Source organism: Meleagris gallopavo, chromosome 7, assembly GCF_905368555.1.
Source record: "Meleagris gallopavo chromosome 7, MGAL_WU_HG_1.1, whole genome shotgun sequence".
Classification (NCBI taxonomy): Eukaryota; Metazoa; Chordata; class Aves; order Galliformes; family Phasianidae; genus Meleagris; species Meleagris gallopavo.
Window position 1 is genome coordinate 4636090 of NC_139410.1, and position 12967 is coordinate 4649056.

A 12967-nucleotide genomic window follows, 5' to 3' on the forward strand; every position below is an offset into this window, starting at 1 on the left:
CCCATCTATAGATACATTGTCCCAGCTGACCTTTCCTCTGTCTCCTTTGGTGTCTCCTCTGCTTTCCTTGTTGAAGAAAACTGTTCTGGTTTCGCTCTGCCTGATGTGAGTTGAAACAACAGCTCCTGTCATTCTCAGGAGGTGCCAGGAAGTCATCCCCAAACTTATCTCATGCCAGTACCAAATAGTGCTGGAATTTATTTCTTGGTATCCTTTTCTTCTTTGCAAAATGTAAGGTACAAACACTGTAGGATTTTTTTTTTTTTTAAATATCTACAACTGTTGAGATCAATACAGATTTTAAAAAAAGTTACAATTAGTATCCTTTGTACCGTGCTCATCTCTGCTTTTGACAGGTTCTGCCTTGTAACTGTCTTTTTCTTATTAATCTTGTGGAGGGTGACAATGACTGATGAAAAAGGTGCTGTACAGAGCAAGAAAAGGCCATTTGCTAATCTGTGAGCTGTCAAATCATTTTATGTTTTTGTGTGTCTTAAAGTAAGTTGATGAAGAGACACATGAAGGTATTAGAGGCAGTATGAGGCACAACTTCTGAGATCCGCACGAGAAAAGGTGGCAAAGAACCACGATGAAATACAAGGGAACGTGATTTTTAGTAATAGGAATGTGTTTTCCTCTCTAGCCTGCTGAGTGGCTCCCTGGAGCTGTATCTCTCCAAGGATACCAAGTGCTAGGAAGCCTGGAGGCGTGACTTCCCAGGAGATACAGCTGAGTAATGAGGTCAGGGTCATCATCCTCTTGGTCACCTCTCCGGATTTACTCCTCTCAAATTAGCATCATTTAAATCACCTGAAGATTGCTTGGGCAGCTCCTCCGGAGAAGAGATTAGTAGTAAAGCCAAGGATAGTTAGTCATGGTGAAAGAAAGAAGAAAAGAATGCAAGAGAGGGAAGGCACCTCAGTGCTATCACTTTCTGCTTTCCTGATAAGGGCCTGAAAACACTGGAAATGAAGACGTACGCTTTATGGCAGTGAAGCAAGCAGTGGAAAACTTTGAGAACTGTGTGCTCCATTTGAAACAATCAAAATCAGCTTTCTGAAAGGCATAGAATGTAGACAAGCAGGAAAGACTTCGTGATCTGAAGGAGCTCTTGGCAGTGAACAGAGCAATGTGTCTTGTTTGGTTTGCAGGTTGTTGGGTTTTTCTGGACTGGATGCTGGGTTTAAAAGCCTATTTGTGCATTGGTTCTCTTTGTTTGCATCAGAGGTATCTAGGAGTCTGCTGAGGAGCTTACCACTTCTATATCTTTATGATAAGGTGATTCATAAAAGCAGGGAAGGAGTTGGATGATAGTACCGAACCCCCCAGATGCAGCGTGTGCAGTATCAGAGCTTGATGCACACCTACTGCCTGCCTCCCTGTCAGATGCCAACAACCACTAGCAGGATGTTGGGCACACGTGGCAGTAAAGATGAGGTGGTAAAAGGGGTGGGCATCTCTGGCTCCTTTTGTTTAAAGTATTTATAACACCAAGTTGTAGTCACAGCAGCCCTTGACCTTGAGAAGCTTTCAGCGGACGTAATTAGTGCTGTCATCTCTGCACTGACGGGAGATGCTGCCATGACATATGAAGCATATGAGTGCTTCTGCTGTAGCCATCTGCAGGACATGAAAATCTGCTGCCAAATAACCACCCAAACCCTCTGCTTCTGTTCCTCCTGTGTCTTTGTATGGAACAATGCATAACTCAATTTATAGGGAATAATCTAGTTAGTGTAACATTTGTTTCTCTCTTACCATGGAAGAGTCTTTAAATATGAACCTTTTAAATTATCCTAATTAAATGGAGAACATGATATTTTGTCATAAATTAGGTAGGCTAAACTCTCCCTCATCCTCATAATTAAAGTATATTGAATTCTGCAGAGTGATAGTACTGGTTGAGATAAATTCTTTTAATTCAGAGAAGTTTGTAAAGATGAAACAGAGACAAAAGCATTTGTTGCAAATTATGTTTGAGCTTTATGATGATATACTTCAGGGAAAAGAGGAATAGTTGCTAGGGAGTAAACTCCTGCTTAGGGAGTACTATGATGTTAGATGGATGCTCTGGTTCTGCCAGGAGGGCTGAGAGTTTGTAGTTCCAGCACAATTCGTTCTTTCAAGGAACATTTCTTATTATTAATGGTCAAGTTTTTGCTCCTGAAGTGTGATATTTCTTAAATACTGTGATATGGTGTCTGTCAGTTGGTCACTAGTGCAAAGCCAGCAGGATGTGCTGATTTTACACTGCTTTTAGCTTGTGTAAATGATTGCACACATTATTTATTATAGTGAATCAGACACTTTTTGCAGGAAGAACATTTGCTCTTCCAGCTTTAGACAATCTTGTTCTTTTTTTCTGACTTCCTGAGCCTTACTAAATACTGCTTAGCTCTTGTCCTCCAAGATCTCTTGTGGTAATGAGACCTCATTATAGCTTAAAATGGCCCTCTGCTGTTTGCCATCTCTGGGAGAGAGGCGTTAACAATCCACCCCCTTCTGACGGAAGCTTCTTGGAGCAACTCTTGGAAAAGTGGGTTATTTTCCGACAAAGCATCATGTGCCATGGGATGAAATGCTTGTTGTCATGGGTTGTGGGAGACAGAACGGTGGAGATGGAAAGTAAGATGGCGTGATCAAGAGTCAGATTTTGACTCTTGCTGAGGATCAAATCTGAGCTTTCAGTCAAATTTTGAATGTGTTGATGAGGCCTGCTGAAAGCAAATATATAGTTTGTTCTTTCCACCAGTAGATCTGAGTTCTTAGGGCATCCTAAAATAAGCATTAAAAGCTTCTGTAGTGCTCTTGGAGCAGCTATGCAAATACCAGAGTTTATCTGTTTTGCAGCTTAGCCCAAGCAGTAGTCCCTTAACTGAGGGTCTCAGAATCCTGTATCATTCGTATCCCCTTCTGAGATGCTATGTGGATAACAAGCAGTTGGTGCCTCAGCAATTGTGTGTTGGTTGGGTATTAGAAAAAGTTCAGGTTGGATATTAGGAAAAAGTTCTTCTCAGGAAGAGCAGTGATGCAGTGGCACAGCTGCCCAGGGAGGTGGTGGGGTCACCATCCCCAGAGATGTTCCAGAACCGTGGGGATGTAGCACTGAGGGATGTGGTCAGTATGCACGGTAGGGAGGGGTTGATGGTTGGACTTGATGATCTTAGAGATTTCTTCCAACCTTAGTGATTCTATGAAGTGTAGGAATTAACCATCTGAACATCATGCAAGACAGAAAATACAGACTCTGGGGAGCACTTTGGTGCAGGGAGAGAGTACAGGGGAAGAAGGATGGATTTGAACGCTACTGGGCAAATTTGAGGTTTGTTAGCTTACATTTGTTAGTAAACGTTCTGAAGTACTTTCTGGTAGGTTACAATAGCATCATATGTAGTTTACCTTTGGAAATGCTGGAAGCTACTGCAAGTGCAGAGAAGTCAGGCTCTAACAGGTGTCTGGTAGAGCGAAAGAGTGGAGCATCAGAAACTGAAATGCCTGAGTTTGAGTCCTTCTCCATCCTCACGCTCTCCTCACGCAGTTCAGGCTGTGTGAGATATGCTGTTAAGCTCAGTTTATTTTCTGTTTGAAACTGTTTGCAGTGGTGTCAGGTTCAGGGAAGGAATGAATGTGGGTCACCATAGAGCAGGAGCTGCTTGGCTGTGCTACAGCCCAGGCTACCGATGCTGTTACTCCCTAGCCAGAGCTCTCATACAGTTCTAAAAAGAGTGCTGCTTGCAATTTTTGGCCTTACTAGCATAAGGGTAGCTGAAATGAAGCTGGAGACATCCAGCTTGTTCAGAGAGTACCTCTGAACAAGTAATAAAGATCTGAGACCTTGGCAGAAAGAAAAATGCCAATTATACAAACGCTCAGAGATTGTTTTTCTGTCCTGTGGGATCTAAACTTAGCATAGTAGCACCGTTACATATATTAGTGTGAGCCCAGGCATCCTTAACTAAAAAATGTTTTTTTTTTAATTAACTGCAGGAAAAACAGCCTCAAGAAATCCTGTTCACTATCTGCCATCAAGAGAAGACTATTAACAATAATCATTGGGTTTTAAGTTTTCAAAGAACCCATAATTAAATTTATTGTCTCATAAGTGATTAGAATTAATTGCTTCCACATGAGCTCTGGTGCACATTATCTGCTTTGAATTGGGAGTGGTTTTTCTGCAGAATTCCTTCATTTATCACAATCCCTTTCTGTTGTGTTCCTTGCCAGAGTCAAGCTGTTGCTCTAAGGCATTACTAGAAAATGACCAGTATTGATTTAATATATCTTCTCCAGCAGATCAGGATTAACTGGACAGAATGGCTTCTCCCAGTGTTTAAATATAAATGTTTTGTTTGACGCAGAGGTGATGGAGAAACCCACTGCCACATTGGTTAGATTTTCAATCTCATGCATTAAGACTGAATGACATATCTGAATTCTCTTTTGAAGAGCTTACTGAGGATTGATCCTGCATTGAGAGGAGGATGTGTTACACATATGCTTACGTGCTATAGTAAATAATGATAGCTGGCTTTAGTTGCTGTTATGCTGTTTGAGACCACTTTCTTACCAGTTTGCCAGGCTTGGATACAACCTTCTAATCACAAGATGTATGGCCTTCATTTCGCTGCCTGTGTTCCCTTTTGTAGGGGAGCTGTTAGGTCAGGGCTTGAAGTGGTGATGGAGCACCTGCTGAAGGAGGCACAGGCAAAGTGTTTGCACCTGTGCTCCCCAGCTGGCCAGAAGGGGCAGACCCAGGGGGAAAACACCGTGAGCTCATATAAGGGCCAGCCGTGGAAGGGAGAGCATCTCTTGGAGCTGGGGCTTCCTGAGGAGGGGTGCTGCATGGCCACAGAGCTCCTTTACCTGTTGGGTGAGTTCAGATCTTTTTTCTGCATATGACTCTGGGCCTAGCTCTGAATACTTTGTCTGGTAGTACCACTAGCCAAAAGCTATTTTGTTTCTTTGTGAGCAGAACACCCTCCCACCTGGTTACTATTTGCATTGGAAGGTGTTAGAGGAAGGAAGTTGCTTTTACCATACATTAGTTCTGTTAAATACTACCTCAGTAAACCAGAGCAGAGTCTCAGTCCTCTTGTCCAAGAGCCCCTGATCAACATAAAGGTTTCCAAAGGCTGTGGGCTGTGCTCAACAGCAGTGTTCCTGAGGCTCAGCTGAAGGGTAGGGCTCATCATCCTCATGCCTTTTTGTGGGTCACTTCTGAAAACACAAATCCTATAGCCCTTTCTGGCCATGCATGGTGGAGCTGGTTGGCCTCTCATCTCTGTTAACCTGTAGCAACAGGCAGCTGTATAAAATTTATTTACACAGGGTACCCAATCTAGATTCTTCCCTGATCTACCTGCGTGTGACTCTTCACTGGTGAAAAGGTGATGTAAAGAATGCTTGAATCCCTGTGTGAGGCATCTGGTGAAAGAGGTTGCATCACTGTGTAAAATAGAATAGTACAGCATTTAATATAATGTGACTTCACTCTCAGACTGTATTTTTAGAGAGTAGAGTGCTTCAGAGAATGGATTTATAATAAGGAGATATTTTCTCTCAATCCGGGGTGCTGCTTTTGTGGAAAAATCCTACACAATTTTCATACGCTTGTCATCATAGAAATTACAGAGCATTAGGCTCTTTGTTACAAACACGGAAAGTTTAGCAGACAATGACTTGCTTCCTCTGAATTGTGATAACTTCTGGAATTGAATGAATTTAATTTAATTACGTCCTGCAGAAAGTTATCGCTGTCTATTCAGCTCCAGGACGTAGCAGAAGGTATGAGTGATTTGCTCTGTAGAAATGGGAGTTTCGGAGTGTAAGTGGTGTAGTCACAGGGAATTTATGTGGACAGTTTCCAGTCTGGCTGAATTACTTATGTGAAAATATTAATAAAACAGGTTTTATTATGTGTTAATGGCAGCAAGGAGTGCCCTCCATTGTTCGGTTCAGCCACTAATCTGTCTGTAGGGCCTTGCATAAGGACAAGTTTAAGGAAGATGAGGAAATAATGTTCTCTGGGGAATCCTGCAAGGTTATACTTGGAACATATATTTACAGCTTCTTATAATTTAGCAGCACCATGTAATTGCTTTGATCCCTGCTGGAAGGGGTCACAACCTTGAGCTGTTCCACAAGGGATGGAGATCTGCAGTTACCGGGTGTCACCTGGAGACATTACAGCCTTTGTTGCAAAGCAGTAGCTGATGGAGCGTGCATGGCTAGCCCATTGCAAGTGCCAAGAAACAGGAGTCAGCTTCTTTGATATATGTCAGAATTAGGACCCAAAGCCCCAGTGATCTGAGCGAGTGTGTCAATAAGGTAGATGCGCAGAAAACACAGGAGCCTCTCTTTCTGGATCTGGGAAGTGTTTTTGAAGATGTGCTATCTGAATGGTTTGCAGCTTGATGAACAAAGCCTTTACCAGCTTGCCATAAGTCTACATGCTTGGGTTGTATATGTTGTGGAGCAGTACTGAGTTCACGGGGGGGGCTGTTTGTGCTAATGCAGTCTCCAATAGCAGTACTCATCCATGGTCCCCTTTAACATGCTTCTCTCACACTAACAACTCCAATAGAAAGAGAAAGCTGTGATTCAGCAGCTTTGGGAAAAATGCATGCTGTTGGGACTTGGCTGTCTTCAAGGCCAACTCAGTCCTCCAAGCATCTCTCCCTGGTGACTCCTCTTTTCTGCATCTCCCTCCCACACCCAACTCTTCCTGCCCTCTGAGCACATGGATTGCCAAATGCCATGAGCGAGGATTTATTTTTTTTCCAGGTCTATCCATTATGTCACCAGCAGCAATCTACCTTCTCTGCAAACCTTGCTGTCGGTGGGTGACTTCTGAAAGTGTGATATGCTGTTTCTTGGGTAAAGCCCAGCAGCTTGGGTGCAGAGGAGGGGTAATGTCTTTGATGACTTCATTGCCTTAAGCAGTAATACATCTGAATTCTTACTAGGGAGTTGTTACCCTGCAACAGGATCCCAGAGTGAAGCTGATTTCCTGGCTTGTTCTCAGGACAAATCCATGCTCCTCTAGGCTGCAGTTCTGGCATTCCACATGAGGACCTGATGGAGGAAAAATATGCACATAGAGTGGTCTTACTCCTTTCAGTGATTTTTTTTTTTTTTTTTTTTTTTTTTTTCCCCAGTGTCTCTGTTTGTAAAGAGCACAAGAAAAGGGAAAAAATATTTAAGTCATCTTTTAGGAATCATTTTTGTTTATGTTTGTGTTAAAAGCATAAAGAAGCTCCTAAAACCAGACTTTTCACAGTAAAATGGGTAGCAAATAGTGCCACTTCAGTAAATGTTGCCATTCATTTTTCAATAAATTACCACATTCAGAAGTATAAATTGGTAATAAAAAGAGATAAAAGGACAGAAGAAGGAGGAAAAACTTGGGAGGTTTATGTTTACTGCCAAGCGTTTGGTTTTATGTTTATCTCATGGAAAGTAACTCCATGTATCATGATAATTGACTTCACCAAGTACCTTTAAGAAAAAAAAGCTACAAAACAACATCTTGTATGAAAGAAGACTGCATGGTTTTCTGCTAAGTAAAACATTCTCCTTTGAATCAATGGCTTAAGCTCTTTGCAATATTCCTATTCTGTGGTTCGTTTGCCCAGTTGGTGGCTGAGAACAAGCAAGGTCATGGCACAAATAAAGGCAAAATGTTTATAGCTCTCTTATAACCCTGCACAAATCATCACTTATCTACCATCATTCCGGACTAATTGATTCCTGAGAAGAACTTTATGGAGCGAGAGCATTTTTCCCCCTCGCTTTCTTCCGGCGATTTCCTTGTTACCATCTTAACTGCAGTGATTTGCAAGTAGCTCTTTGCTGCTCCTGCCCAGGGATTTGGACCAGGCTTGGGAGGGGCCGCTCGATTTCTCCTTGGCACTTTTGGGGCTAGGGACGAGAATTGTTGAGCAGACAGGATGCTGAATTTTTCCATCACTCAATGCAACAAAAGCCAAATTCATTGCTGATCTATTTTAGAAACAGCATTTGTGGCAGTTCCTCTCTGAGTCAGTCAGAAGAGCAGAGAATAGGATTGTGACAGGCAATAAAAAAAACCCTGCTGCTCCAATAAGGACTTTAATTACTCACCTCGTTACAGGTGAGACCAAGGGAGGCTGGCAGCAATGCCAGCTCCAGCACAGCTGTGGAGGATTTATTTTTCTCAATGATGAGTGAAAAAGGCTGTAAAAATACTGTACAAGGTTGGCTAATAAACTGTATTTTATTAGCCATACTTATTACAAGTGTTTACAGGCTAGTGTGCTGATAGGCATTTTGATGAGGTAATATTCCTTAATTGCAATCATTCTGGGATTGCAAAACAAAGGATGGAAAGCCAAAAAGCTGGAAAACATAACACATGCATATGTCAGGTCAGGATTTATAGGCAGCTAGTGAGCAGCTAGCTTGGCAGCAGGTATGTTAAATAGTTACAGCATTGGCCTCGTCCAGTGGTTTGAGGCTTGTTTAGAGCAGATTGATAGTGCTGATTGGCAGATGGCTGTGACTGCAAGGAAAATGCACGTGCTTTGTCTAGTGGTCTCTGTGGAGAGCATTTCAGGCCCTTGAGGTCCTATAGCAGACCAGTGAGCTGACAGCATCCCCTTGCTATTTGGCTTCTGTCTTACTCCTGCTTTTCCTTGGTCCACGGCGAATGTAGGAAATGAGAGGTGAGACCTGGGCAGCTTCCCAGCCCATCACAACAAGCTCCTTGCAAAGTCAAGGGTTAATCGTGGGTATTTTGAATCTCAGTCCAACACCACCAAGTTCTACCCTGGTTTAACTTGTCTGGGTTTATGGCACAATTTACATTTCCTAATTCCTGCTGTTAAACTGGCTTCTTGCAGATAAGAGCCATTTTCTAGAGTGCTTCCAGCCAGAAGCAGCAGTGTGCTTCCTAGAAATGCCACTTGGGGAGAGGCTGCGATGTCCTCGCGTGTTGGCAGTGTTTCATTTCTGGCTATGGTACACCAATAGCAGCACTCTAATCAGAGTAATGACAAGCTAGTGGGAAATAAAGATTAAATTAAGAAGAAGCTCTGTGAAAACACCTTTGTGCTTCTTGTTTTTGGGTATCAGCTTATTGCCTTTCAGTCATACAACTGAAAACATGCTCTGCTTATAAGCAAAGATGTTCTACTGAATTTTTCTCATTGTGCATCCTTCCTGCCCTCCCTTTTTTGCTAACAATTCTTCAAATCTACTCTGAGTTGTCAGGGACCTGCTGTCGTCTTTACTCTTTATTGCCTAACCTCTGGTAGTAAATGTTTTGCAAGCAGGGCTTTTCTACGAGCCCACCATAGGCTGATGGTTTGTTCAGGTGTGCAGGTAAAGCAGGGAGCCACGCATGCTAAGACAGTCCTGCAGTTCTGACAGCTAGCAAGGGAAGCAGGTAGTGATCAGAGTCATGTAGGAACACGTTTTTATGCAGATCAGTGAAAGTTGTACAGCTGCATTACGTATGTAAATCCTACTTTGCACCAGTGACCATTTTAGTTGTCTTAATCCCATTCACATCTTTTTGTCTCGGCACCTCCCTGCCACAGAGTAAAAAGCAGGTATTCTCTATTCCGATGAAGAATGAAGCTGTGAATATCTATGATGGGGATGGAGTTTCTGAGTTGAAGCCCAGTAAATCCCCTGTGGGAGACTTTCTGTTAATTTCTTTCGGTTTGATGGAGATCCCAGAGGGCTATTTTTCCCCAGGTATGAAAAGATCACATGGATTTACAGCTTCTCTTCTCTCCCTGAGCTGATTCTCCTTTACTGTTTGTGTCTGGGGGAAAAAAAAAAAAGCAAGAGTATATATATATATCCTAATATTCTAGGATGTCAGCAATGGCTTTGGGCTGTCGTGGGAATGTGGAGCATTCATGAGTGGTATGGTAGGTGCTCTGTATATTTTGCTGTGAAGCAAGAAGCACAGATGAGGTGGTCATCCACTTTAAGATGTGGTTGTTCCATGCCACTGAATATTTCTGTGCTAAGACCGGATAAGCAGTTTCCATTTGCTGCCTGAACTTTTGGGAAACTTGTGTAAGTTGTCATCACACTAAACAGATTTTCACCAGAAACACTTCTGCAGCATTCAAATGGTGATTGATACATTCTCTGTTGTGGCAGCTTCTAAACAATACAGATAGGCAGTACAGCTGGACCATCTCGCTGTCACATTACCAAAAGCAACCTCTCATCCTGCAGCCAACTGCAGAATGGACTATTGTTCATCGTTAACTCTGAAAAGGAAAAAGACACTTCACTTGAATCATTGATACTCCATCTTTTTCTTAAGGGTTGCTTATCTAAATATTAAGTACAACCTTATGCATTTATATGGCAGCTGGAAGTTGCTTTCTGAGAGAACAATTCATCTAAAAAAAAAAAAAAAAGGAAATCCAGCAGAACTGTCTGCATTTCTCACAAATCAACTGAGTGCTCATTTCCTACTGATCAGTCTTCGAGCTTCTCGTTTCAGTTTCAAGAGTGCAGCATTCATTTGTCAAACTGAACAGAGAAGGAAAAAAAAAAAAAAACAAGCAGAGGAATTAGAGTTGAGTCTGTCAGCCTGTAAGTGCCCTACAGCTTGACGTTATGAGCAAGTTGGTTTTGCTTGTTTGATGAGCACAGGAGAATGGTGGCCATATGTGTTAACACCTGCACTGGAGGATCAAGGACTAATGATGCTGAGTGAATGAGATTCACACAAATACAACTCTATTTCCCTCCGTATGTTCTGTGTGAAATTGCAGGTAGCCCTCAGATTGTAGGGCAGCGACATCAGGCTTAGTGAGCTAGAGGAAAGGGTACTCATCCTGTGATCTTAAGCACTTCTGACAACAAGAAAGGAGGAGAAGACTGCATGGCAAAAAAACTCACAGGGTACTTTGGCTAGAGGAGGTTGTACTGCTGCATGAGGAACACACGCATTTTTGTGGTTTAGTCCATGATAGCAGAAGCTTTGGGCACCCAAGTATGTGTCTGATTTAACTGAACTGCTTAACACCTTAATGGAGTTCTCCCCATAAGGACTCAAACTGTCAAGCTGAACTAAGCTCCTCTGGTTAGAACAAGTTCTTTACGTCCCAGATTGTGCTTGTGAATTCACCCAGGTTGCCTCTTTCTAGAAAGTGCTGACTGAAAGAAAAATAATACTCTGAAGTCCGTGTGTGCAATGAAGGCATCTAAGATAAAGCCTCTTGTGTGTATTTTGCGGTCATTCACGCCATCTTTTTCAGTGAGATGTGCTAGAGGAACTTGACTGGGACTGAACCAGCACTTTTTGGCTGCAAGTGAAGGTGATTCTGAGAGACTGAGTCTCAGGTCTGTTACAAATTATTAGAGGTGTCATGATTGATGTTGGCCTAATGGGACAAACTGAGGTGTAATGGGGTAGATCTCTTCTTCTGAATATATGGACCCCCCTATGGTACTGAAGTACAAGGACAGGACTTGGTTTCTACAAAAAGCTTGCATACCTAAGGGCGGGGGATGTGCTGTTGTGAATGCCGTAGACTTGCAGAAAGCACAGAGCAGGTCAGAGCCTGGTCCCTGTGATGCAGCAGCTTTCTCTCTCAGTCTCGTTTACTTGAAGTTCCAGAAGAGGTTCAGGACTACTGAGAAATGTTGAAACTCATGGTCTGGTTAGATTTGAAATTCCTCCACCAGCAGTATCCCTGCTTAAAATTCCTAGTTATAAGACAGCTTCTTTCTCATAGATTGTTGGCTTTTCATGTTGCTCGAGTGCAGCCTTTTCATCAGATCGCGTGTGTTCTGATCACTTTCTGGCAATTTTTCTTGTTGTAAATAGAGCTTATTCAGCTACAGTTTACATAACCACTATCCAGATAATACCCTCCTAATGACCACTTTTCCTGGAGAAACACAATTATATCTCTTTCCCCACTTTTGCCAGTTGCATTTGAGTTTGCTGCAGAGCCAAACATGGCCCCACTATTGTACTTGTGCAGATGGGTGGGAGCAACAAAAGCATGAATTGGAAAATTCCCAATCTCTTGGCAAGAATGTTGGTTTACTTCTTTCTGCTTCAGGGGTTCCCACCAAATGAGTTGGACAGCAAAACTTTTCTGTACTTTCAGACTTTTTCACACATGAACGGACGTGATTCAAAGCGTTTGCGGAAAATTAGAAAGTTTGTGTGTGGTCAGGATTGCAAAGAGGAAACCTACTCAAAAATTTTGCCTCATGGTGTGTTGTTTGCATGGGCTCCCTTTTGCAAAGATATGCATAGTTTCCTTTTAAGAAGATTGGGTTCCATCTGAGCTGCTACAGATGCAGGCAACCTGGGGATCAAGGACAGGAAAGGGCTGGAGTACAAGGAAGAGGTTATTGTGAGGAGCAGCCAATAACTCAGCCAGCAGCTGCTTACATTGCCTAAATTCTGTTTCCTGTGATAATTGGAAGAGCTGGGATTCCAAAACCTGCCTCCAACACAAGGGCAGCTGAAGTGAGGAGTGGTACTCAGTATGGAATGGCTAGCAGCTGCATTCTGCAAGCAATGGCACACAAAGCTGATGTGATATAAAGCCCACATCCCTTTCTTGAGGTGTCTCTGACAGTAATTTGGGTGACTGCATACATTCAACAGGAAAAGGGAAGGCTGTAGGGAGACTTCATTGCAGCCTTCTAATATTTAAAGGCACATCTATAAACATGAGGTAATCGATTTCTTACGAAGGTAGATAGAGATAGGAAAAAGGGGAAAGATTTTAAACAAAAGGAGGGGAGATTTACGTTAGATGTCAGGGGAAAAGTTTTCTTTTTTTTTTTTTTTTTTACTGAGAAAGTGGTGAGGTGCTGGGACAGGCTGCCCAGAGAGATTGTGGATGCCCTGAACCTGTCGATGTTTCAAGGTCAGGTTGGATGGGTACCTAGGCAATCTGATCTAGAACTTGATCTAGTAGTTGGCAGCCCTGCC